At 34.1% G+C, this 24187-nt stretch overlaps 1 protein-coding gene across 6 annotated transcripts in view; it reads right to left on the bottom strand.

Annotated features, from left to right (window-relative positions):
* Nucleotides 1–24187, bottom strand: part of LOC140445278 (octopamine receptor beta-2R-like) — a 1072317-nt gene that overhangs the window by 810437 nt on the left and 237693 nt on the right. Inside the window, exon 1 of one of the 6 annotated variants that reach the window (XM_072537204.1) lies at nt 18619–18673. The exons of the other annotated variants lie outside the window; for them this stretch is intronic. The gene's annotated coding sequence lies outside the window, so the exon portion shown is untranslated. Of the gene's footprint in view, nt 1–18618; nt 18674–24187 lie in introns of those variants that run through there. 6 annotated transcript variants of the gene reach the window in all.

Below are 24187 nucleotides of genomic sequence, written 5' to 3'. Positions count from 1 at the left end.
AATATATGGTGTATTCTTGCAGTATCTTATAAAGAAGAAGGAGGAGGGTCAAAGGCGGGTTTTGGCGCCTTATTTTCAGAACACGCCAGCAAATCCTTACCAAACCGCACTAAGGCAGCGTGGTAAGGTATGCCTCACAATCACTAACAAGAAAGACATATTTAAATAATGGTCCTCATTCTCCGCAGGCCGAAATGACTCTGAACTGAACTGGATTAGCTATCTGAATCAAGATAGAATGGCAAAGGGTGCTAAGAATTTACAGAGGCTAGCATGAACCTTTATACATTTCGACAAATCTTTTGATTCTACATATTGCTAGGTAGAAATACAAGCTTTGACCAACCAAAGCATTGACAAACCGTACATAGAAACTTCAGCAAATATACAGTAAAGAAAAAGCTAAGGTAAATGACTGATAATACTCCAGAATTTTCCACTTTCAGAGGCATCCGGCAAGGAGTAGCTATATCACCAAAACTCTTCACTGCAACTCTAGAAAATAAATTCAGCAAAATGAACTGGCAAAACAAACGAATATCTATTGATGGAGAATACCTCATCCATTTAAGATTTGCAGACGACATCGTTGTGATTGCTAATAACCGTGCAGAACCACAAGAACTTATAAGCGACCTAAATGCAGCTAGCAATTAAGTTGGTCTAAAAATGAACTTGACAAAAAGAAAAACCATGAACAACGAGCTATTGGATATCCATCATCATCATCATCATGGTGCTACAGCACTTAGAGGGCCTCGACCTTCTCAAGCTTTCTACGCCATTCTATTCTGTCCCTCGCTTGCATTTTCCAGTTGCCGACTCCCTTCTTCTCGGCATCTTGTGTTACCCCGTCCATCCACCTCAGCTTTGGTCTACCCCGTCTTCTCATTCCCACGAGTTGCGCTGTTAGATACCCAAGAAGTAATAATAAACAACACAGACAATAGACTATAATGTATAATAAGCAGAAGATTGAAACTGGCTTCTTTTGATAGAAATGAAGTTATATTCAGCTCGAAGATGCTCAAAATTGGTCGAATTGGGCCACAAACTGTTGTCCTAGCTACCGCATTCTCTAGATTTGGACCCGTGCGACTTTTTTCTGTTTCCAAACTTGAAAAAGGCACTCGCCAAGAAGAAATTTAAGTCGATTGAGGATGTCATCACCGCCACGGAAGCCTACTTTAATAATTTTGAGAAATCGTATTTTTCAGATGAGTTAAAGAAGTTAGAGCATCGCTAAATCAAGTGTACCGAGCTACATAAAAGAAGACTATCTTGAGAAATAAATCATCACTTTTCCAAAATTTCAGTTTTTCGTTTGTAGGGTTTTAGCGGTCAAACTGATAGAATTTTTAACAAACGTATAGCAGAACATAAAATGGCTTTTAATAATAGAAAAACAGATTCTACATACGCACTTCATCTTATGGATCATAATCATCCTTTTAATAACAAATTTCAAATTCTTCACATTAAAAATAAATTCTGGAAGCTATTTTTATTAGAATCTATGGAAAATAACAAATTAAAAAATACAAACATAATTCTGAATGACCAACTTCAGACCAACAGTTTTCTCCTCCTCAACATATTCAGTTAATGAATATGAAGTCAATAAATTTTGTGGAAGTTTTGAAAACAGTTTTCAATGTTTTATTATTATATAAATTCCATAGACCGGTATTTTTATATTTGACCGACTTAATTGACCGGCGAATAAGGAGTGATGAGGTTAGAAACAAACGTAATGTGAAGGGTATAAACGAGTAGGCGCTAAATAGAAAACAAGAATGGAACAATCACATCAGTAGAATGGCGAAAATAAAAGTCGTTAAAATAGCAAGTGGCAAATCAGCAAGGAGTAGAAGAAGTATCGATCGACTGCCCAAGAAATGCAGTGACAATCTTCTATAGAACAAGAAAAATTGCTTATATAACGGAAGAAGAAGAAAATTTTTTTCCCTATTTTTTAAATTTTGTATTTAACGTTAATATTTCAGCGCAATATATTCTTACATGCAGTACTAATTTATTAAATGCTGATGAGATTAGTCAGCTATGTTATTTGAATTCTCCATTTTAATTTTTCATCGGTGCCCATTCTAAAGCTTTTTATTTATCTACCGAAAAGGTGTATAATTTAACTAAAATAAATAAGAGCTAGGACAATATAAGACAATAAAAGAACAAAAGAAGAATAAGAAATTAAGACAACAAAAATAAATAAGAAATAAAACAATAAGAAATTCTGTATCCACTGGAAATTTTAATCCTTTCTTAAGAAACTTGGTTGCTAATATTTTATACCTGAACAGATTATGTAGATGCCCACATTATTAATTACTGAACTTGTGGTAATAAACCTGGAATAGCATATCACCCAAAACCGTAGATATTTTATACATACGATAAACAAACAGATAATAGTAACCAAACTTGTTGACCGGATTTTATGTTTACTTCCCTTAATCTAAAAAAACTTTCTTAGGTAAATAAATGAAAATCAAATGTTTAAGAGTGCTGTTGAAAGCCGTTCCAAAATTCCTTCCTTGTATATTCAACACTATCTCAAAATTCAATTATTCGTTATTCACCTCAAGTGTTTACTCAATTTTAAATAGATTTCCATGAAAAGTGCGCCATTTCTTTTCTATCCTCTATATCCATTATCAGAGGTACGTGATTCACCTTTTTATACGATTCTCTTTAGTTCGTTTAGATTCAAGGGACACGCAGGTATCGAGCTTTGCCATATCTCGTTTTTCACCAACGGAGAAAAATAAACATCATTGTAGTCATGGTCGGTTCTTTACCGATACCATTTCAAATTATTTGCTTCCTTGAATACGTTTGTATGTAGTTAAACTTTTGTAAAAATGTCGGTATAGCATAGTCTTTTCTTTCTAAAGCGCTTTTATTTATACAAAAGTAATAAGGGATGGTACGTTTTAATTATTATTAAGTATAATAAGGAACATTCTCAATTTTGATCTAACTCAAATTAATTTAAACTACATACTGCAGTCGTTCAACGTCTACAGGAACCACAAATAGTATTGATAATGTGGTTTTACCAACCACAAAAAAGGTCTCTAGCATAAGAAAACCTGGAACAAGTAAAAGTAATATTGTCTTTCGGCAGACTGATAATATTCTTAGACAAAAGAAATACTCAACTAAAGAAGTATGAAAAAATCAGCAAAAAATGGGTATAAAAACCGGAAAAAGATCTCTGTTATAAGAGCACCTTGAACAAATTATATAAAAAAAATAGTCTTTTGCAGACTAGTTATCTTTTAGTATAAAAAAAGGGGCAGACATGAATTGAGGACCAAAATGAAATTTTAAGTAAGGGTTTACTTTTATACCTGAAAAAATCGCACGAATTGAGGACCAAGACTTCAAGAAGGTATAAAATATTATTAAAAGTACGAATCCCAATAATCGTAGATATTCTAGAATACATCCTTGAAAACGTTTACAAATAAATACAACGAAGGGTGCATTGAACAGAAATTTGAATTAAATCGAGAGTGAAAGGACTCGCATACATTTGTAGAATTTTCTGTAGTTACAGCTGCTTTAGCCCAAAGTGTTGGTGAAAATAAAGAATTTTCACCAACATAATTGTCTATTAAATAGTCCGCAAAATCTACCGCAGCTTTATGCAGATGATTTGACTGAAATTCATCCAAATCTAAAGCAAAACATTCTCCAACCTCCTCTGGTTTTAAAAAAGATAGTCCAAAAAGACACCTCAGCCACTTTCCACTTTCACTGTTTCCATCTTGATATTCTTTAGCCAAGCCTAAACTCTGTATTTTCCTGTACCAAGCTTGGCCAAGATGAAATCTGCATCCAACGATCTTTGTGGTGGGCCATTGTGCAGAAATTGCTTTATGAATAGCTAATTCATAATCAGCTACAATAATTTTTGGAGCAAATATTAAATTAGAATTGTGACACTTTTCTTTAAGAATAACAAAAAGTTTTTCATATGTTGACCTAAGTTTATTCGGTAATAAGCAAAAGGCCACAGGTATATAATGTATATATATGTATATAATGTATATAATGTTTTCTACAACATGAAGTGTGAACAATTGTAAAAAATATTTCGTACAATATCGAAAAGTTCCATCAAGATACACTTTGTCACAATTACACATAAATTTTAAATTAGTGTCACACGAAAATACCACAATATTGTTAATATGATCAGTAGCCAAGAGAAACGGTTCATTTTTTATTGTGTTTAAATTTAATGTTTGTAAAATATCTAACGCATCGGAAATACAGATTGGTAAATGCGGTTGGATTTGACGTCTCTTGTAATACATATTATTTCTTAAGTAGGTAATGTCTTTTCTTGTCAAAGAATTCATAGCATCACTGTTTTCCCTTATTACAGAATGGATAATTTTTGTTGGCCGCCCTGTGATATCTTCTATGGCTTTCCGTTTGCTTGCCGTACTCAAAATTTGTCTATTTAATTTCTTTATATCATTTTCATGATTGTGCACTGTTTCTTTTCGGGAAACTGTATTATCTACACCTTCTTCTTCTTCTTCTTCTTCTAATGGCGCTACAACCCTTTGTGAGTCTTGGCCTGCTTAAAAATGTTCTTCCATTCTGCCCTGTTGGATACTTTCCTTCGCCACTGCCTGATGTTCATGGTTTTAAGATCCCTCTCTACGTCGTCTATCCATCTTTTACGGGTCCTTCCTCTTGTTCTGTTTCCTTGGGGCTTCCATCTCTGGACTACTTTTACAGCTCGATTATCTGGCAGTCTTTCTAGGTGACCAAGCCAGTTTAGTCTTTGTGACTTTACAAATCTGACAATATCTGCGCTCTGCATTAGTTCATCCAGCTCGTGATTCATTTTAATTCTCCACGAACCATCGCTGCATTGGGTTGGTCCAAATATCTTCCTTAGTATTTTGCGCTCAAATATTCTCAGTTAATTTTCATCAGTGGTTGAGAGGGTCCACGTTTCACATCCATATGTGACCACTGGTCTAATTACTGTTTTGTAGATTCTCAGCTTAGACTCACGATTCAGTAACTTACTTTTCATTAAGTCTTTGTATGCATAAAAGCACTTATTACCGCTAAGAATCCGTGCTTGTATTTCTTGACTGATGTTGTTGTTGTCATTTATTATTGAGCCTAGGTAGGGAAAAGTGGAGGCATATTTGTAGGTATGGTTGTCTACCTTCAGATTCTCATGTTTATTCGATTTTGTGCACTCCATATATTTTGTTTTGCTTTCATTTATATATAGACCAAACGTAGCAGCTTCTCGTTTCAGTTCTATAACTTTTTCGCTTAATACACTTTTGTTGCGGCTTATTATGGCAACATCATCCGCATATGCTCATATTTGCATAGATCTTGTATTAATACAGCCGTTTATATCCAGTTTTCTAACAACAGATTCTAAAGTTAGATTAAAAAGTGTTGTTGATAAGGCATCCCCTTGTCTAACTCCATTTTCAATATCAAAGGCCTGCGTCATATCTCCATCTATTCTCACCATAGCTTTGGAACCCTCCAGAGTCATTCGTATAAGTTTAACCAACTTATTGGGTATCCCTAACATAGGTAGTTGCTTTAACATCTTTTGTCGATCTACTCCATCAAACTCCTGTTTGAAATCGATATACAAGTTGTAAATAGGTATGTTATATTCAACAAATTTTTCATGTATACCTCTTAACATATGTATTTGGTCAATAGTTGACCTCTTTGGTCTGAAGCCACATTGGTATTCACCAATAATCTCCCCCGAAAACGATTCCAGGCGGCTATATACAATTCCTGATAATATCTTGTAGATGACATTTAAAACTGTTATGCCCCTATAATTTTTGCAGAGTCGTTTGTCTCCCCCTTTGTACATAGGAAGTATGATTCCCACTTTCGGTAAATTTTATTATCTAGACCTAGCGTAAACAATTTTGCGTTACATTTATGTACCGTACATGTCCAAAACTTTTCACCACTTTTGAGCACTTTTTTTTCACGATACTTATAATCATCCAACACAAGTAACCGGTTTCCCTTTTCACTTAAGATCATTTTAATTTCACTCATTTTGACCACCTTTCAAGACAGCTCAAAATAAACTAAATCTAAAATAATATTTTATTATTAAATATTTCCTTACTCACTTCCTTACTTATTTTGGCTGTTCGGGTAGCGGTCCTCAATTGGAGAACACCGAAATCTCCTTCGGTCCTTAATTCGGTGCACTTATTTTTTCTGTTCAGGTCGCGGTCCTCAATTCGAGAACAACGAAAAAAAGTCTCAATGTAAAATCGCTATAAAAACCGTAAAAAGGTATCTGTAAAAGAACACCTTAAACAAAGTACATAAAGAAGAAATAGTCTTTCGGCAGACTAGGTATCGTCTTTCGGCAGACGACTGGATATCTTTTAGCATAAAAGATATACCGCACTATATGGTTATAATAACCGCAAAAAAGTCTCTGTCATAAGAGCACCTTGAACAAAGCAATGTAAAGAAGAAATAGTCTTCCGGCAGACTAGGCATCTTTTAGTATAAAAGAAATACCGCAATAAATGGTATTAAACAACCACAAAAAAGTTATGTGTCAGAAGAAAACTCAAAAAAAAAACAATGTAAAGAAGAAATAGTCTTTCGGTAGACTAGGTATTGTCTTTCGACAGACGACTAGGTATCTTTTCACCTAAAAGAAATACCCGACTATCTATGTAGTTATGATAGCCGCAAGAAGGTATCTAGTAAATTAACTTTGTACAACGTAATTCGGCAGACTTGGTAACTTTTCAGATAAAAGAAATATCCGACTATACTATGGTTGTCATAACCGCAATGAGTTTTGTAGCATAAGAGAATCTCGACAAAGAAGAAATAGTCTTTCGGCAGACTAGGTATCGTCTTTCGGCAGACGACTTGGTATCTTTTCAGATAAAAGAAATACCCCAACAAATAGTTATCACAACCGACTAGGCTCCGACCATAAGAAACTTGTAAGCAAGACACATGAAATGGTTATCATAATTGATAAGGTCCCTACCATAAGGAAACCGTAAACAACGACATATTAACTGGTTATCATAACCGACAAGGCTCCTACTACAAGGAAGCCGCAACTAGACATGAAAAAAGGTATCTACTAGCAGAGAACCCTAAAAACAAAAAAAGAAAAAGACAATCCAGCTCGAAGGACCATTATGTTGCTTTCTGCACATACGAAGACCTCTATATAACAATTAAAGTCTTTAGAAAGGAAAAAGAATGTCTATATGTTGAATTTAGGACTCGCTAACTCGGTTTCTCCCTTTCGCATTGGGTATGTATATTCCATAGAAAAATAATAAACGAGTAGACTATATAAACTCTATTTAGAAAATCATGAATGTGTGAATATTTAGAAACAAATAAAAGCAAAAGACAAATATACATATATTCGAATATAATAAAAATATAAAGAGCTAGAAATTAAAATCTTATATGATGCGAAACCGATACGACAACCAATATTGAGATGAGTGTACAAAAAACGGGAAACGACTTTTTATAAAAACACACCTGTTTTAAAAACTAAACATTACGAGGCGAGTTGTGGATATTCTATATAACATAACCCAAACCGACCGTCTCCAAAAGATAATTTGAGTAGGTTAAATATAATATGAAAAAGAACAATGACTTTTTCAGCTGATTTCTACTTAAATATAATACAACGAAATATAATGATGTTAAACAAAATACAATCGAGAAATCCGCAATTATATCATAATATATGGAATTCAAATGCAATATTTATACACATAATAACAATAAGCAACAAGTGAAATGTAAAAAAAGTATAAAATATATAAGAGCAAGAAAGTAAAAGTTCAAAATAAAGTTCAATTAAAAGATTCAAAATCGCGACACACTATAAAATTATTTAGCACCAAGTAAACGTACTTGATCTATGCAGCAAGAAGATATGGTGTATTGTACTTTATTTCAATTGAATGATAGCACCAACCGCTATCGAAAAAGACGTCTTCAACGACAAAAAGTATTGATGATGGAGCAGCCTTCACCCCTATTGGATGGAACGACTGATGGAAACTAAATGCTTGGTGGTAACTGACTGTTTGGTGGTAACTGACTGCCTGTTGGTAACTGGGCCGTTGGGCCCAAACTTGTTTTGTACAAGCAAACGCTAGGTGTGGGCGATAAATGCCCAGCGATCTGCACTTTTAACAAAAGCCATTCATTTTTGTATCGTCCTTTGTTAATGTACAATGTACTTATGAGCCGTTCACTGTTCTATAGCGGACGTATTTTGTACATGGAATCTTGGCTAAATATACTGGGATAATTTAAACTAACAAAAAGTCTCTTAATATATTACAAACGTTTATACACAGTTGCGAAACTGCAACAAGCGATCTAACATATTCTCTGCAGATTTAACTAGCTTTGTCTATAAATAAAAATTAAAATGTTAAGATTTTCCGATGTAAACGACAATCTCCACTTTTACCATATAGCTGTATATACTTTCCCAAAAATTAATTAGCTTTGGCCAGAAGTTATAAAATAGCAAAACCAGATTTCAGTTTCAGTTGTTAGTTAGTTGTCTGTTAAATGCATTATAATGTTAATATAATTGATTAATTGTGATCCAGAACTCACATTTTATACGGTAAGTTGATCATCCTCTGTTTTTTTAATTAAATACAATATTAAAATATCCTTTCTCCGTATATTATTTAGTCCCAGTGGCAATCCATTTTTATTGGCGTCCTGCAGATCAAATGCTGGTTTCCGCCTTTTACAGCCTTATTGCCGACAACACTAAAAATATTGAGGCAATTGCACTCTGATCTTTCCGACATCTGGTCCACCTGTTTTGGTCGTATTAGCTTTCTTCGAATGTCGTTGAACTGTGGTGTAAATGTTTAATAGTTCTATAGACTATTTTTTTGCGTTATTTTATTAAGAATATAGAGTCAATTTTTCAAGTCAATCTTTTTGGCCATCTATTTTTAGGCATTCTCTGTAGGGGTACATACCAGTTTAGCCTTTTGACTTCGACAGTATCTGTTATGTCTCGGACTATTTCCATTTATCCCCTAATGTCTACGTTTTTCGCGCTATCAAGCCTAGTGTGCCGGCAACTATATCTCCAATGGTCCATTTCCATTGAATTCATTTTTGATTTGTTTTTTTTTTATTGATTTACCAGTACAGTTCGGCGCAGTACAACCCGATACTTTGTATTCTTGTTTTATAAATTCTTCTTTTATTTTATTTTGTTATTTTATTATTTCACACTAGTCCGTGTAGCTGTCTACTGGCTGCTCTTGCTTGGCCAATCCTAAAATGTATTTCATCGTTACTCTCTGCTTTTGATGTTATTTGGACTTCCAAGTATTTGAAGGTTTTAGTTAATTATATAGTTCCAATTTGAATTTGTAGGCTTTCTGATTTTTCTCTTGTAACTAAATACTCGGTTTTTTGTATCTTAATTGTAAGCCCCCACTTAGTGCACTTCTCCTTCAGTTTTCTAAGCGTATAATCTATATCGCTCTTATCTTCAGCTAGAATGGCTTTGTCGTTAGCAAAGTATATCTTGTACAATCTCTTATCTTCGATTGGAATGTCTATATTGCAGCATTTTTATGTCCACACTGAGAGCGCTTCATTCAGATATATTTTTAAGAGTGTAGTTGCTATACAGTAGCCTTGCTTTAGACCCTTACTAATAGAAATTTCTCTAGTTAGGTTTTTTCAAGTTTTAATGTTTACCACCATATTTGTGTAAAGCTGTTGTACTGCTTTTATATGTATTTTTTTATTCCTTGTTTTTTCATTGCTACCCAGAGCATTGAAAGTGGTACACTATCATATGCCTTTGTCAGAATTTTAAAGACTAAATGAGTTGAAAGGTTGTGAGCTAAACTTTTCTCAATAACCTGCTTTAGAAAAAATTTGCTGTCTCTACAGGATCTGCCAGTACGAAAGCCATTGTGTTCTTTTACATCTGTCATCCTCTTTTTCAATTTTATTTTTTAATAATTTTCCATAGTCTTCAGAGTGAATTTATGACACTTAGTTCTCTGTAGTTTTAAAAATTCTTTATCTCTCCTTCTTCTTAACATGCCATACACCAAAGTGCGTAGGCGACTATCTGATTACTAGAATTCTGTTCTTGGCGGCGTGACACAGCTCGCATGTATTGTGTATTCCTGTCCATTCTTTAATATTTCTTAAGCAGGATAATTGTTTGCGGCCGGCTCATCCCCTACCTTCGATCTTCCCTTGTAGGATTAACTGTGGTATTTTATATTTTGCTCCTCTCAATATGTGCCCAAGGTAACCAATCTTGCGTTTTTTAATTAATTTAAAGAGTTCTCTTTCCACGCCGGCTCTCTTAAGGACGTCTTCGTTTCGAACTCTATGCACCCAAGGTATGCGCATCATTCTTCTTAATGACCACATTTCAAATGCTTTAAGTTTGTTGATAGATGTTTTTTTCAAAGTCCACGTTTTCATACCATAAAGCAAGATGGACCATATGTAGCACTTGACCATTCTGTAGCGTATTTCGAAATGTAGGTTTTGATTACATAGAAGCGGTCTGAATTTCACAAAACTTGTCTTGCCATTTGTATTCGGGTTTTTATCTCTTGTTGTGGATCCGATTGGTCATTGATTGTGGTGCCAAGGTATTTAAAAGTTTTCACGCGTTTTAAGCGATCGTCACCTATGCATATTATCTCTCCTAGATGTTGTTAATATGTGCTTTTGTCCACTCCGGTGGTAAGTCATGTTCTTTATAGAATAAGGTAAATCCATACCTCAGTAATTCCCGTAATACTTGTGGACTGTGTTTTAATAATTCGTTTGGTATTTTAGACCTTTGAATTGCATCTTCTACTTCCTGTACTGCTATTTTATCTTGTTCATCGTATTCCACTTCATATGTTGTTGTAATGGTGTTCGTGGATTGCTGTCCTGTTTCAGTTAGAAGTTGTGAGAAATGTTCGATCGACATGTATTTGTTTATAATTTTTTTAAACATTTATTAAAAATATTTGTGAAATTTATTATTTTATTAAAATATATTATCTTATTGACAATATAATAATTTCGAAGTATTTTATTAAATATATAATCTCTTTCAGTTTAAAGGGTACATATTTCGATTTTTATAATTTTCTTGAATAATCCTTTGACATGTTTTCTGACGTGTTTTTGTGATGCCTTCGATCGAAATGTCGATCTAATGTTTAGTCTATTTCATCTTGAGTTCCAGGTTAAAACTTATTGGCGCTCATTTTATTTTGTAGTTCAGCTGTACTTGTTTTTCTTTTGTCAAACTGTTATCTAATTATTGTCTATATATCATTTATCTATAGGTAGTTTATATACCTGTTATTTTAGATTAATTTATATCTTTACCCATCCCCAATGAAGCTCCAAAACTGAGCAACGTGGTCTTCATTAAGTCTTAGTGAAAGATCAGCTTTTTATTATCTAGTTTTGTTAGCTTTTTGATTACAAAACGGAAAATTAATCACTTTAAGTTAAAGAATAAGTGTTATTTACTAAGACCAACGAGAACAATAGTTTAAAAAATCACTTATCAACAATCACAATGCTTAATATGCTCGCTGTTCATCTAACAATGTGCATACCTATTAATACATTCGTGAGTCACTCTTTCGTTTTCGATGTACCAACAACAATTAATAGTCTGTTAAACTGTCTTAATTACATCTTTGTTATTATTAGTAACACAGCTTGCATATGAGATATTTCCACAAGTAATGCATCGTAATCCCGTCTTGGTCGGTTTTTTTTACATCTTTTACGTTTGTTAATGTAGTCCAACAATATAACTTTATCACCCGTATTTATTAATAATTGTTTATAAATTCTGGTTTAAAACTATTTTTTTTTTTTTGTAAATTAGTCTAGGTTTAGAACCTTAAGCCTCGTAATTACATACAAATATTGGTATTTATTAATTATATATTGTACTGGAAGGACAGCTTTCACGCTCAGGAAATATTCATTCATACGATCAAATTTTTCATTCACACCTTTAATTTAATTTTTTGCAGAAATACCGTAATCAATTTAAAAATTTTTGTAATATCTTCATATGTCATATGTAAGTGACAGTTGAAGAATATATGATTTAGATTAGCTATACTATTTTGGTTTACCGTAGAATGGGGTGACTTTAATTCTATGAGGTGACTTTGATAGAACATGAATATTTTGTTTCAAGAGAGTATGCAACCCAAATGTTTCATCCGTTATGGTGGTTGTCTGAACTTAATTTCAAAGGCGTTTGTGGCGAATATCAAAAGCACACTCTTATAAATGCACTGTTGAAGTTTTTGTTTTAATTTGAAGATTTTAGATTGTGTATCTAAAATGTAGAGTGACTTTGATCAAGTAGATACAAGAACTTCTCTGACGAAACTCTTGAACATGCTTTGCTTCAAATAGTAAACGCAAACTTGTCCGTTAAAGCCGCTTCAGAAAGATTCAAAATTCCGTATGGTACTTTATATAATAAATACAAAGGGAAGCATGGGAAGAAACCAGGGGGCCAAACTGCGTTATCGGCGCTTGAGGAAAAATTAATCGTGTCCTGCATTGTCAAATGTGCCGATTGAGGATTTCCATTATCGACGTTAGATGTACAACTTTTCACTAAGAGTTATTTAGAAGGAACTGGAAAACTTATTTCTAAATTTAAAAACGGGGTAAGTCCTGGTAACGACTGGATAACCTATTTTTTAGAGAGGCATAGTCAGCAAATCTCTGAACGACTTGCGTCTAACATTACTAGAGCTAGGGCAGGTGTCACAAAAGAAACGATAGAATCATATTTAAATAATTTAAGAACAACTCTCTCAAACTGCCTTTAATCGCACGTTTTCAATTATGATAAAACCGACGTTAGTGATGATCCGGGAAAAAAAGATTGCTATATAGAAGAGGAACCAAATACCCAGAGCAAATCACTAATCATAGTAAAGCCGCCACATCAATAATGATGTGCGGTGCTGCTGATGACACACTACTCCCTCCTTATGTAATATATCGCAGCGAACATATGTGGGATGCCTGTAAATTAGGGGGCCCACGGTGCTCTCCTTGTTGTAGTAGATGTTACGCAAGAGGAGCTAGATAAAACTGAACAAAAACTTGTTTTACAGACTGGATTTAGACCATATTATTACCACACGCAAGACGGCTGGAAGGTAAAACAGTTATGATCGGTGACAACTTGGCGCGTCACTTTTCAGATCATGTATTACAACTGTGTAAATTGCACAATATTGAATTTGCATGCCTTTCCAGTAATTCAACACACATATGCCAGCTTTTGGTAGTATCCTTTTTAAAAGCCATGAAAGTTTCTTGACGAAAGATTATGACGGAATTTAAATTGCGACACCCAAAGATTACTGGTGTACCTAAAGATCAATTTCCGTCGTTATTAAAAAAATGTTTGGAATTAATGGATCAGATAATAGCAAAAACTGAGCACAAACGTGGAAACTGTGAAGAAAGTGCAATTAGGAGAGTTTTGAAAAATGGGTTCGAGGCTTGTGGCATGGTTCCTTTCGATCGAAATAAAGTGAGTAAAATTGCACCAATCAACCATGGTGTTGATTATGTAGAACCTCTGTATAATGACAGTCTCACAGACTATTTGATGAATAAAGTCCGAGATAGAAGTTACTAAAGGCCAAAAAAAGAAAGAAACTTAATATCCAACCCGGTAAAAGTATCTACAGTCGACATGTAACGGCGGATGACAGCTCCTCCGATAGCGAATTAAACAGCTATACCAGTGAAAGCGAAAATGAAATTAAAAATGGAGATTCTGTGGAGAACCAGAACCAATTATATGAAGATGAGATGACTACAAAACTATCTCTTGCTGAATTGAATGTTGGAACTTATGTGCTTGTAAAAATTATTATGTCAGGTAAACAAAAATGTATAAATTACGTTTATGCCGGAAGGATACAAGAGAAATTACGTTTTAACGAATAAAAACTCATTGGACTTAAATCACTTGATAAAACCCATAAACATTTTAAAGTTGTGGAGACCGACGTTTTGAATGCTCCTTTCGCTGATATTTTAGCAATTCTGAAGACCCCATGGGTTGAAACAAATGAAACAGCAACGAAATACATATTTCCTGGCAGAGTTGATGTTAAAGAAAAATAACTTATTGTGTATGCCTTTCATAATATATTCTTTTGACTTTTTTTTACTATTTTTTATTGTTTTACTAATTTGATAAAATGTTTTTTACCTTAATAAAGTATTAGTTACTTCTAGAATCATTTATTATATACTAATTATTGTGTCTGTAGCAGCTATCAAAGTCACCCCCCAAATTAAAATTAAAACATCTAAAAATTGGCTTAATCGATTAATAAATGGGTTGTCAAAATGGGGTATCAAAGTGACCCCACATCAATGGGGTCATCATGACTTTGATATACACTTTTTTATTTTTTTTTGAGAAAATCCTTAATTTAAAAACATATTATATACTATCAATTTAAATTAAATAAACATAAAATGCATCCCAATGGTAACTTTTCCACATTTTTGGGATGGCCCATTCAAAAGTTACGCTAGAAAATACGGAAAAATTAACAAAGTCATCCCGTTCTAAGGTAACTTTTTACTGTGCAGGAATAAATCATATAGCAATTGTGGACAGGTTAGAAGGCTAATGCTTTAGTTTACCTCATAGTTAACAAACAAATATATAAAATTGTTAGAATAGTGTTTTAATTAAGACTTACTTGCAATTGTTAGTGCCTTATTATGCACTATTCACTACAAAAAACAATGATTTTTTAATATTACTTCAGATTTCGGTCAAATTTTTGGGGTAGAATTTTCAACTGCAATCTGAACAAGACGTTTATAAAGAGTTAACCTGATATAATAACAAAATTCAAGAAGACAAAAATTTAAATCTACCAACAGTAAGAGCAACAACGATGCTTGTATGCAAGACGTCTTATCGGTGGCACAGCTGTTATTTTAAAAAGATTTTTCACAATTTTATTTCAGTTTAATTAAAAAAAAAATCATATAAAGTTTGCGAAACCTTCTCGCGTTTTCCGGACACGTAACATTTACATTTCATATTATCTAGAACTCCAGCGAGATTTAGTTGTCGTGCGAGATAACAGACTGGCGTCAGTACTTTTACCGCAGCTTTTTTTATTATTTCTCCCAAGTGATCTTTTAGGCCTGAGTATATTTCAAAACTGTTCATCATAAATACTTGTTCTATGCCTGGAGTTGAATGTAAGAAAAGTTTATGTTAATATTGCCTGTGGCTTCGATGTTCTTTGGTCTATTAAATCAATCTGTTACTTTAATACGCTGATGTCTGATCGACTTGTCTACCTAGCATTGATTGAAATCATACTTTCATTCTTTCTTATTAGAATGTTCTTAACACTGAGAATAGTCACTTTTCCTCAAACCGGAGAAAATTAAGAAAAACCTACTCTTTTTGTTGTTTGGATGAGTACACTACTTAGATTAATGTATTGTTTCACGCTTTATGTAATGTGTGTCACGGTCTTTAACTTGTAAATATTCTAGTGAATTTACAGAATCACTAGTTTGATTACATTTCTTTATATATAATCAATAATTTCTTTATGAACGGAGTGGGTGTTTACCGATTCCCTTACATTTTGTTGGCGTAAATGTCCTAGTTTCTTTCTTGTTGTGCAACAATAATATTATAAACAATTAAATCAAATAATATAACTTTCCTTTTTATCTGCTATAAAATAAAAATTACTAATTTAAAATCAGGAAATTGTTAAATATCTTCAATTGTATACATCCATATTGTAGGACAGTATATATTACCAATTTTTAATTTTCACGGCACCTGTCATCTCTCTCCACCTGTTCTTTCTCCAAGCTTTTTAGTTTGTTTCTACGCCTGCTCTTCTACAATCAGCTTGTTGGAATGCCACAATGGCGACTGGCAATTAATACCTAAGACCTGCCGTAAATCGTCAATTTGCCCGTATGCACTTTTAGTGCTTTTGAAACAATTAATTATTAATTGATTTTGTAATAATTATGTGATATTTTTACCTGTCAATGGTATTTTTACTAATGTTAATATAATTCAAATATACTTGTTTAAATCAGATTTTTCATGGATTAAGTAATTGATTGTAATCTTTCTAATACGATTACATGATGTGAATTTTAAAAGTTTTACCAATTCTTTGTAATACTGCTAGCTGTATTTACCATCGATATTGTATTACTGCTCATGTAAATCACATTTTATATTAATATTCTCCTTTCTATCAACATGAGATGTCCCTGATATTTTTAAGAATAAATCTGAAACTAATATTATTATTATTACAAAAATTAGCAGTAAGATAATAGCAACAGAGATGGAATGCCTGCGAAGATGCTGCAGAGTAACAAGAATGGATAGGAGAAGTAATGACGAAATAAAGCAAAGAACTTTAATAGAAACAGACATAGTAACATATATAGAACAAAAAAGACTAAAGTGGTATGGACATGTAAGAAGAGCTAGCGACAGCAGATGGATCAAGAGAATAACCGAATGGAGCCCCATAGGAAGGAGGAAAAGAGGACGACCCCGAAAATCCTGGAGGAACGATGTAGACGACGCCATGAGTAAGAGAGGACTAAACGATGGAGAATGGAACAACACAGAGAGATGGAAACGGTTGAGCGAGGGAAGGCAATGAATACTGTAGAATCCCTAAGTATATATATATATATATATATATATATATATATATATATATATATATATATATATATATATACATATATATATATATATATATATACAAAAATTAATATTAAACTCACCAGATTTTCACGTCACTGTGTCAAGGGGTTCCTTTAGAGCTTTCTTTAGTCTCCTGAGCCTCCAGACAATAATTTTTTGATCTGATCTATTTATATATATATACCCGGTATTTAGGCGGCACACACCCTTCCGGTAGGGATCTATGGAGGAGTATCACCAAGCCGCAAGCCCTTATCTCTTGCCGTACTGCTCCACCATAGGCCGATCAGATACCAGCATATTCTAGACTAAGCCGCAGATTCATTTAGAATTTTAAAGTGCTGCGTTAGCCTTTTTGTTTTCTGTACACCGAGCTGGGGATTGAACTGACATCTCTCGCAGTGAAGCGAAGGAGAAGCCAGCCGCCCAGCCCGCTTGGCTATCCGATCTGATCTATTTAATTTTTTTAATTGTGATAACCTCACAGTGCTTATGATGACACCATGAATCTTAAGTACAGTAGAACTCCAATTATCCGGATCGCCAATTATCCGGATCAGATTGAGAAAAAGAAAAAATCAAGTTTGTATAGGCGCCACGTCCTGAGAGAAATAAATATGTACGCAGGAACTCGAGTCCTCGAGAATGAAGACGAAAGTTCATCGAGAAAGAGTATGAAAATAGCTGAAAATAAAGAACTGGAAGAAGTGGTGTTTAAGTGGTTCTTGCAGCAGCGACCATTGGGGAATCCTCTTTCAGGCCCTCTTATTTGGGAAAAAGCTATGCTTTTTGCCGAGAAAATGGACAGTGTGGGTTCATTTAAAGCAAGTAATTAGTGGCTACGAAATTTTAAAGCCAGGCACGGAATACGGGAGTTGGACTTAAGTTTAGAGAAGCTTTCAGCTGACCCTAAAGCTGCTGAAAACTTCATTGAAACTTTTATAGTTGAATCAGATTCCTATGACCCTGAGTTTGTATACAATGCTGATGAAACGGGCCTAAACTGAAAAGCCTTGCCAAAAACTACAGTGGCTTTCAAAAGAGAATCAAGTGCTCCTGGTCACAAATTAAGCAAAGAGCGCGTGACTACCCTGAATTGTGCTAACGCAACCGGAAATAATAGATTACCCCCACTCATTATAGTGAAACCTAAAAATCACGGAGCATTCAAGAATCTAAAATAACTTCCCGTGGTCTATAAAAACCAAAAAAAGGCTTGGATGACTGCTACTTTATTTACAGAGTGGTTTGATAAAGTGTTCATACCTGAAGTCAAAAAACATCAAAAAACATTGGGAAAAGAAGGCAGCAAGGTGCTGTTACTTCTTGATAATGCACCCACCCACCCCCTGAAAACCTGCCAGAAATAGAAGATGGCAGATTTCGAGCAATGTTTTTGCCACTAAACGTAACGAGTTTGTTGCAGCCGATGGATCAGTTGGTTATAGAAAAAATGAAGCTTCATTACAGGAGGCAATTGATTAGGAAACTGTTGATGGAAAATGAAAATGAAGAAGGCATTGTCGCTCATCGCAAAAAAATCAATTTAAAAGATTGCTCGTATATGGTAGCGGAAGCGTGGAGTATGGTTACGGCAGCAACATTGAGAAGGGCTTGCAATAAGTTAAAAGAAATTTCAAAAAAGGAGGAGCCACAGAAAGAGAAGCAGCGCCAAAAAGAAGAGGAAGAGAGAGAGGAGGAAAATGACGAGATAACGGTTAAAGAAATCAGAGATATCATCGTAAACTTACCCGGATGTTCCGAGTGCAGTGCAGAGGATGTAAAGGAGTGGTTGTTAAGTGATTCTACGGATCCCGGATTCCAGATTCTCGATGATAATGAACTCGTCCAAAGTGTTGTGACAGCTGGAAGTGACGACCCAGAACCGGAAGACGAGGACTTCGCTACCGAGCTAGACGAGGGGCCGACTGCGAGTGAGGCATCGGTAGGGCTAGACACCGCGCTTAAATGGATGGAGCGGCAACCAGAGTGTGACCACCTGCAACTCCTCACCGTCAAAAGAATGCAAGACTTGGCGGTGCGGAAACGATTCAAGTCAGCAAAACAACTGAGTCTGCCTGATATGTTAAAAACATAATTCATTTTACTGTGATTCAGTATTGTGTGTCAATATTACGTAATGTAAACTTTGTCATTTACATATTGTTGTGTGTACTGTGTTGTTTTTCATTATAAATACCGTATATGTTCTCCATTGTATTTTGCTGTAATTACGTTTCTTTCCCGGAAAATGTATTTTTCGAGGAAAATCCAATTATCCGGATTTTTGATTATCCGGATCGGGTCCGGTCCCAATTAATCCGGATAATTGGAGTTCTACTGTATAAGTGAAATAGTATTATTCTAGGTACAATTAACAGTATTCTGAGCCCCAGACAGAAATTTTCTGATCTCTTTAACATTTTTAATTGTGATAACTTCACAATTCTTGTGATGACAACATTAATCTTAAGTAGAAGTCAAATAATAATATTGTTGGTACATTTTAGGATGGCCGCACACAGAAAGAGCAAAACTGTTTTAGGCAAAAACGTTTTTGTTTGGAACGAAAACGTTTTTGTTTCCACAAGAAACATTTTGTTTTCAAGAGAAACAAAATGTTTGCACAAACCATACTGCAATCAAGTTTATTAAAGATGTCGACAGATAACGACGAAATTGCACTAGTTTTCTGGCAGTGGTTCCTTCTACAGGACGAAGAAACACAAAATAAAAGACAATTTTGGGTGCATCCTATAAATGAGAAAAGAATCTGGCCTCAATCAGTACAATTAATTTTTCTGCGTCAACTTCCATGATACACACAATATAAACAAGCAAAATATCGCTGTTTCCACATGTGCTTCTTGTTGACTACTCGAGCGGTTTCAAGAAGTGAATTCCAAAAACACGTCGTGCCTGCGTACATTGAAATGTTTCGACACAAAACGACGATCCGGTAATCAACATCAAACAGACTGACTGAAACTAAATGTTACCTGGAATACTGATTCCCCAGGAAGTTCTTATTGTCGCCTTTAATTTTTAACTTTTATTCGGAGGAAATATTTAAGGAAGCTTTAATGGAGACAAACGAAGGTATTATTGTGAATGGAGTAACCGTCAACAATATTAGATATGCCAACGATACCTTAGTGCTTGATAATTGTGGAGAAGACCTTCAAAATCTAATGAACAAAATAAAACAGACTTTTGATCAGTATGGATTAAAACTCAACGTTAAGAAAACTAAATAAATGACAGTTAGTAAACAAAATTATATACAGGATGACGGTAAAAAAGTCGGAGATGCCACACTGGACAGAGTAGAGAAACTCGTGTATCTCGGCAGTAATATCAATGAGAGCTGGGATCCAACTGCAGAAATTAAAAGCCAAATAGAACAAGCCCGAGCTGCCATTGTAAACATGAGAAACGTACTTTGCAGTCACGATCTTAGCATTGACCTTAGAGTTCGAATGACATCTTGCTACATCTTTCCTGTCGTGCTGTATGAAGTGGAAGCGTGGACTCTAACTGAGGCTATCCTTAGACGCTTGACAGCCTTTGAGATGTGGGTATACAGACGACTAAATAAGCTGGGTCGACAGAGTTAGAAATGAGGAGGTCCTTAGACGGCTTGAACCAAACAACACAACTGGTCAATATAATAAAGAAACGCAAGCTGGAATGCTTCGGTCACATTATGAGACACCCTGAAAAATATGATCTTTTACATCTGATCATTCAGGGAAAGATCCAAAGTAATCGTGGTCCTGGTAGAAGAGGAACATCATTGGCTGAAAAATCTAAGGCAATGATATGGAAAATCAACTACATCGTTATTTAGAGCTGCTATCAATAAAGTAAAGATAGCTAATATGGTAGCCAACATGATATCCAACAATCGATAACGGTCATGGAACTAGAAGAAGAAGAAATTAATTGGACAGCTAAACACATTTAGGGGAGGCTTACAACACAAGGAAGAGAGGCTTACATTGGATGAAACAGCTGTTGATTATGATGATGAAATACGATTTACAGATTCAGCACAGTTGATTATTTGTTAACTATGATAAAATTAATTAAAAACGAAATAACATAAACGAAACTTATAAACTTAACCAAAATATTGATAACTATTTTTGTTTTCATCTATGTATTATTATTGTGTTAATTTTAATAGAACAACTGTTTGGTTATGCTTGAGGCATATATACTTTTACATTTTTATGTGTCTGCATATAAGTGTTTTATATGCAAAATTATAATCAAATTTTATTTCATTTACATAGACACGTGAGTCGTATCGAATAACAGACGATAACTTGCTAGAATATTTAATTTAAAATTATCTTTTTAAGGAAACTGTTAAAAACGAATAATGATTTTGTAAATACGTTGCATAAATAATTAATTAGAAGAACCATGGTAACATGATGGCGCTACTGGTAAGTAAAAAGATTGATATTCTAAATTAAGCTGCAAGAAATTACCAGCAGGACATTTTAACAAATGTAGTGGAGCCCATAAACGACAAGTTTCTCTTTGAGATCCATTATTGGAGTACAATTCTAATTGTTTTGACCAGCACATTCAGGCGTAAGTGGTGTTGCAATACAGCCCAACTTTACGGCAACCATATGATGCGCCACATCTCTCTACGGTAGTCCATCCCAAAATATTTGGACAAATGTTTTTATTTTCAAGTCAAACTTGAACTTAAGAGTAGCATCATTTAATATGCTCATTGAGAGCATCCACTGTATCAACGGGGGCTGATGTTTTCACCGCAGTAAAGGAATGTGAAAAAGCTATAAACTCTGCGCTGTTTTCCTGTAATTCCTGTAATAAGGTATTTAATAAAACTGTTTTTATTCTGAGAAACAGAACCAGTCATCTCCTTCGTGAAATATTATTCTTTTGCGAAAAATTTTTGTAAACATTTATACATACAATACATGCATACACTCATATAAACATTAACGTATGTCTAGGTCACACTTACACAAAAGCAGATGTAACAAGCTGTACTATATTGCTTCTCACCATTTAAATTCGTTTACATGCAATAAATCGACACTCGTCCAGCGAAGACTGTACTAACTCAATTTTTGGCGTTTTTGTGTTACACCCCTGAAGAATTAGATTACCGTGATAGTATTATGTTTAAATGAACAAAGTTGCAAGTTTATTTTACCATGTTTAGGCAACCAATTTTGCACTTCGATATTGTACTAACTTATTATATATTTACATTTTCCAACGAAAACTAGCCTATCTTAAGTTCCATTCCGAACGAAAACGTCATTGTCTCGTAACTTAATACAGTTTTCGCATTTTGAGGTTAGTAGAGTACGCATACATGAATAACAGCGTTTATGTATAAAAGTTGTACAGCGTATAAATTGCTATCAAAAATATTACGTATAAATAGACGGTCCATTTGCAAAAATTTAAATAACTATCCAGGATGTACTCAAGAGGTCAATGTATAGTAAATTCAGTAACGACAGCTAATAAGCGAGAAACAGATTCTCAACAAGCGTATTGTTCTAGAGGTTAGTATATTTTTTATATGTAGAGAAACACGAATTATTTATATCTTTTTTTAGAAACAATTTGTGAGGAACCTACGACCAGAGAAGTTATAGTTGCTAATATCTAAGCGCCTATAGGTTTGTTTTATTATAAATAAGTAAAGATTTATAATGTACGATGCATCGTTTTTTGTTATCAGAAAAGGAAAGAATGAATATAGTTCACGAAAATTTTGAAGTTGATACTGAAGACCCTTTTCATGCAAACTCAGATAGTGACCCGGACTCATCATCTTCAATAGCCTGCGTCCACTGCTGGACATAGGTCTCCCTCAGCTCTTTCAGTACTACAGATAAGTAACCACAACATAATTTGACGTGAATAGACGGGTACATTTTATTTTATAAATAAATGTCTATCCTTCAGATAACTATGTGTCAGATAGGACAATATTTATCTGGAAATGAAAAGACCGGCCCTTCCATGCAAGAAATTTATTATGTTAAAAATTTAGTTTTTATTTCTTTTGATAATTTTGTTGATCCCAAAAAATTGGCTTCAAATTTGGTGATCGATAAAAAATATATTACAAAACTTGAGCTTTCCCAACAAATAAATTGCCAAACTAGAACTATACTTCATCTAATTTACTTACCGTTGCACGTTATCCGCGTCATAGCCCGTGACGTCACATGACACTATAGTTTATTTTTATGAACGAGAGAGTAATTAGCATAATTTTAACTGGTAGCTCCGACCACTCCATGGGCGTGCTCAAGATTAATTGAAAAATTACTTTGAATAATTGTAAAAAATAAATGAATTATTTCAGTGTTATAAAGTGTTATGTGTATGTAAACAAAAGTGACCTCTTTTATCACACACTATATTAGAACTGACTGGCCTACATTAAAAAGGGTTTTAAAAAATTCACATTTTTTTTAATTTTTAAAAATTACAAAAGAGAAAAAGAGTTTAAACCGTCTAAGGTATGTTAAATAGATGAATAAAAATATTAATATAAAACTTACAGCTACTTGGTACAAATCCAAATCAGATTCAGAAGATGAACTTTCAGAACTAAGATTTATAATAACTGGCTCGATCATTTTATCAGTAATATTGTCCAGCTTCCACATTTTTTCCTTTTCTTTAATAGTGTGATTTACTGCCTTTTCCCAGTTTTCAGGTTTTACATTATTTACGGCCTCCAAAAACAACTGTTTAACATCATGAATTTTAAAAGTGGTATTTTTTCTTGAAACTTCACTCTTTATGTGTGCCCATACCAGTTTAATCGGGTTTAATTCACAATGATATGGTGGGGATCTAAGTACTGTCATTTCACGATTTTTGGCAATTTCATCAATTTCGTATTTTTTAAATTTTTCTTTATGAAGGGCACACAACGAATAAAGTTCCTTTCTTATAGATCCGGGATGGTACGTAATATTTTTTGAACTCAGCCAATTCTGCAAGTCTTTTTTTAACCACTTGGTTGTGGGCAGTCCTTCTATAAGTCTGGAGTGATAACTTGCATTATCCATTACTATTACACAGTTCTTAGGAAGAAGATCTATCATTTGTTCGAACCATTCTTGAAAGACATCAGCGTTCATGTCTTCATGGTAGTCACCGGTACGAGTTGATTCAAAAGTTAATAAACCACCTTCAACAAAACCGTCTGAACTGCCAATGTGTACTATTATCATCCTGCATCCCTTTCCTGATGGTGGGTTTAAACCAGTAGACAAGTTATTTACAAAAGCGTGCCTT

This window comes from Diabrotica undecimpunctata, chromosome 7, assembly GCF_040954645.1.
Source record: "Diabrotica undecimpunctata isolate CICGRU chromosome 7, icDiaUnde3, whole genome shotgun sequence".
In the NCBI taxonomy this organism is placed as follows: domain Eukaryota; kingdom Metazoa; phylum Arthropoda; class Insecta; order Coleoptera; family Chrysomelidae; genus Diabrotica; species Diabrotica undecimpunctata.
The sequence above is the reverse complement of the archived record's forward strand: the minus strand, read 5'-3'. Positions and strand labels throughout refer to the sequence as shown.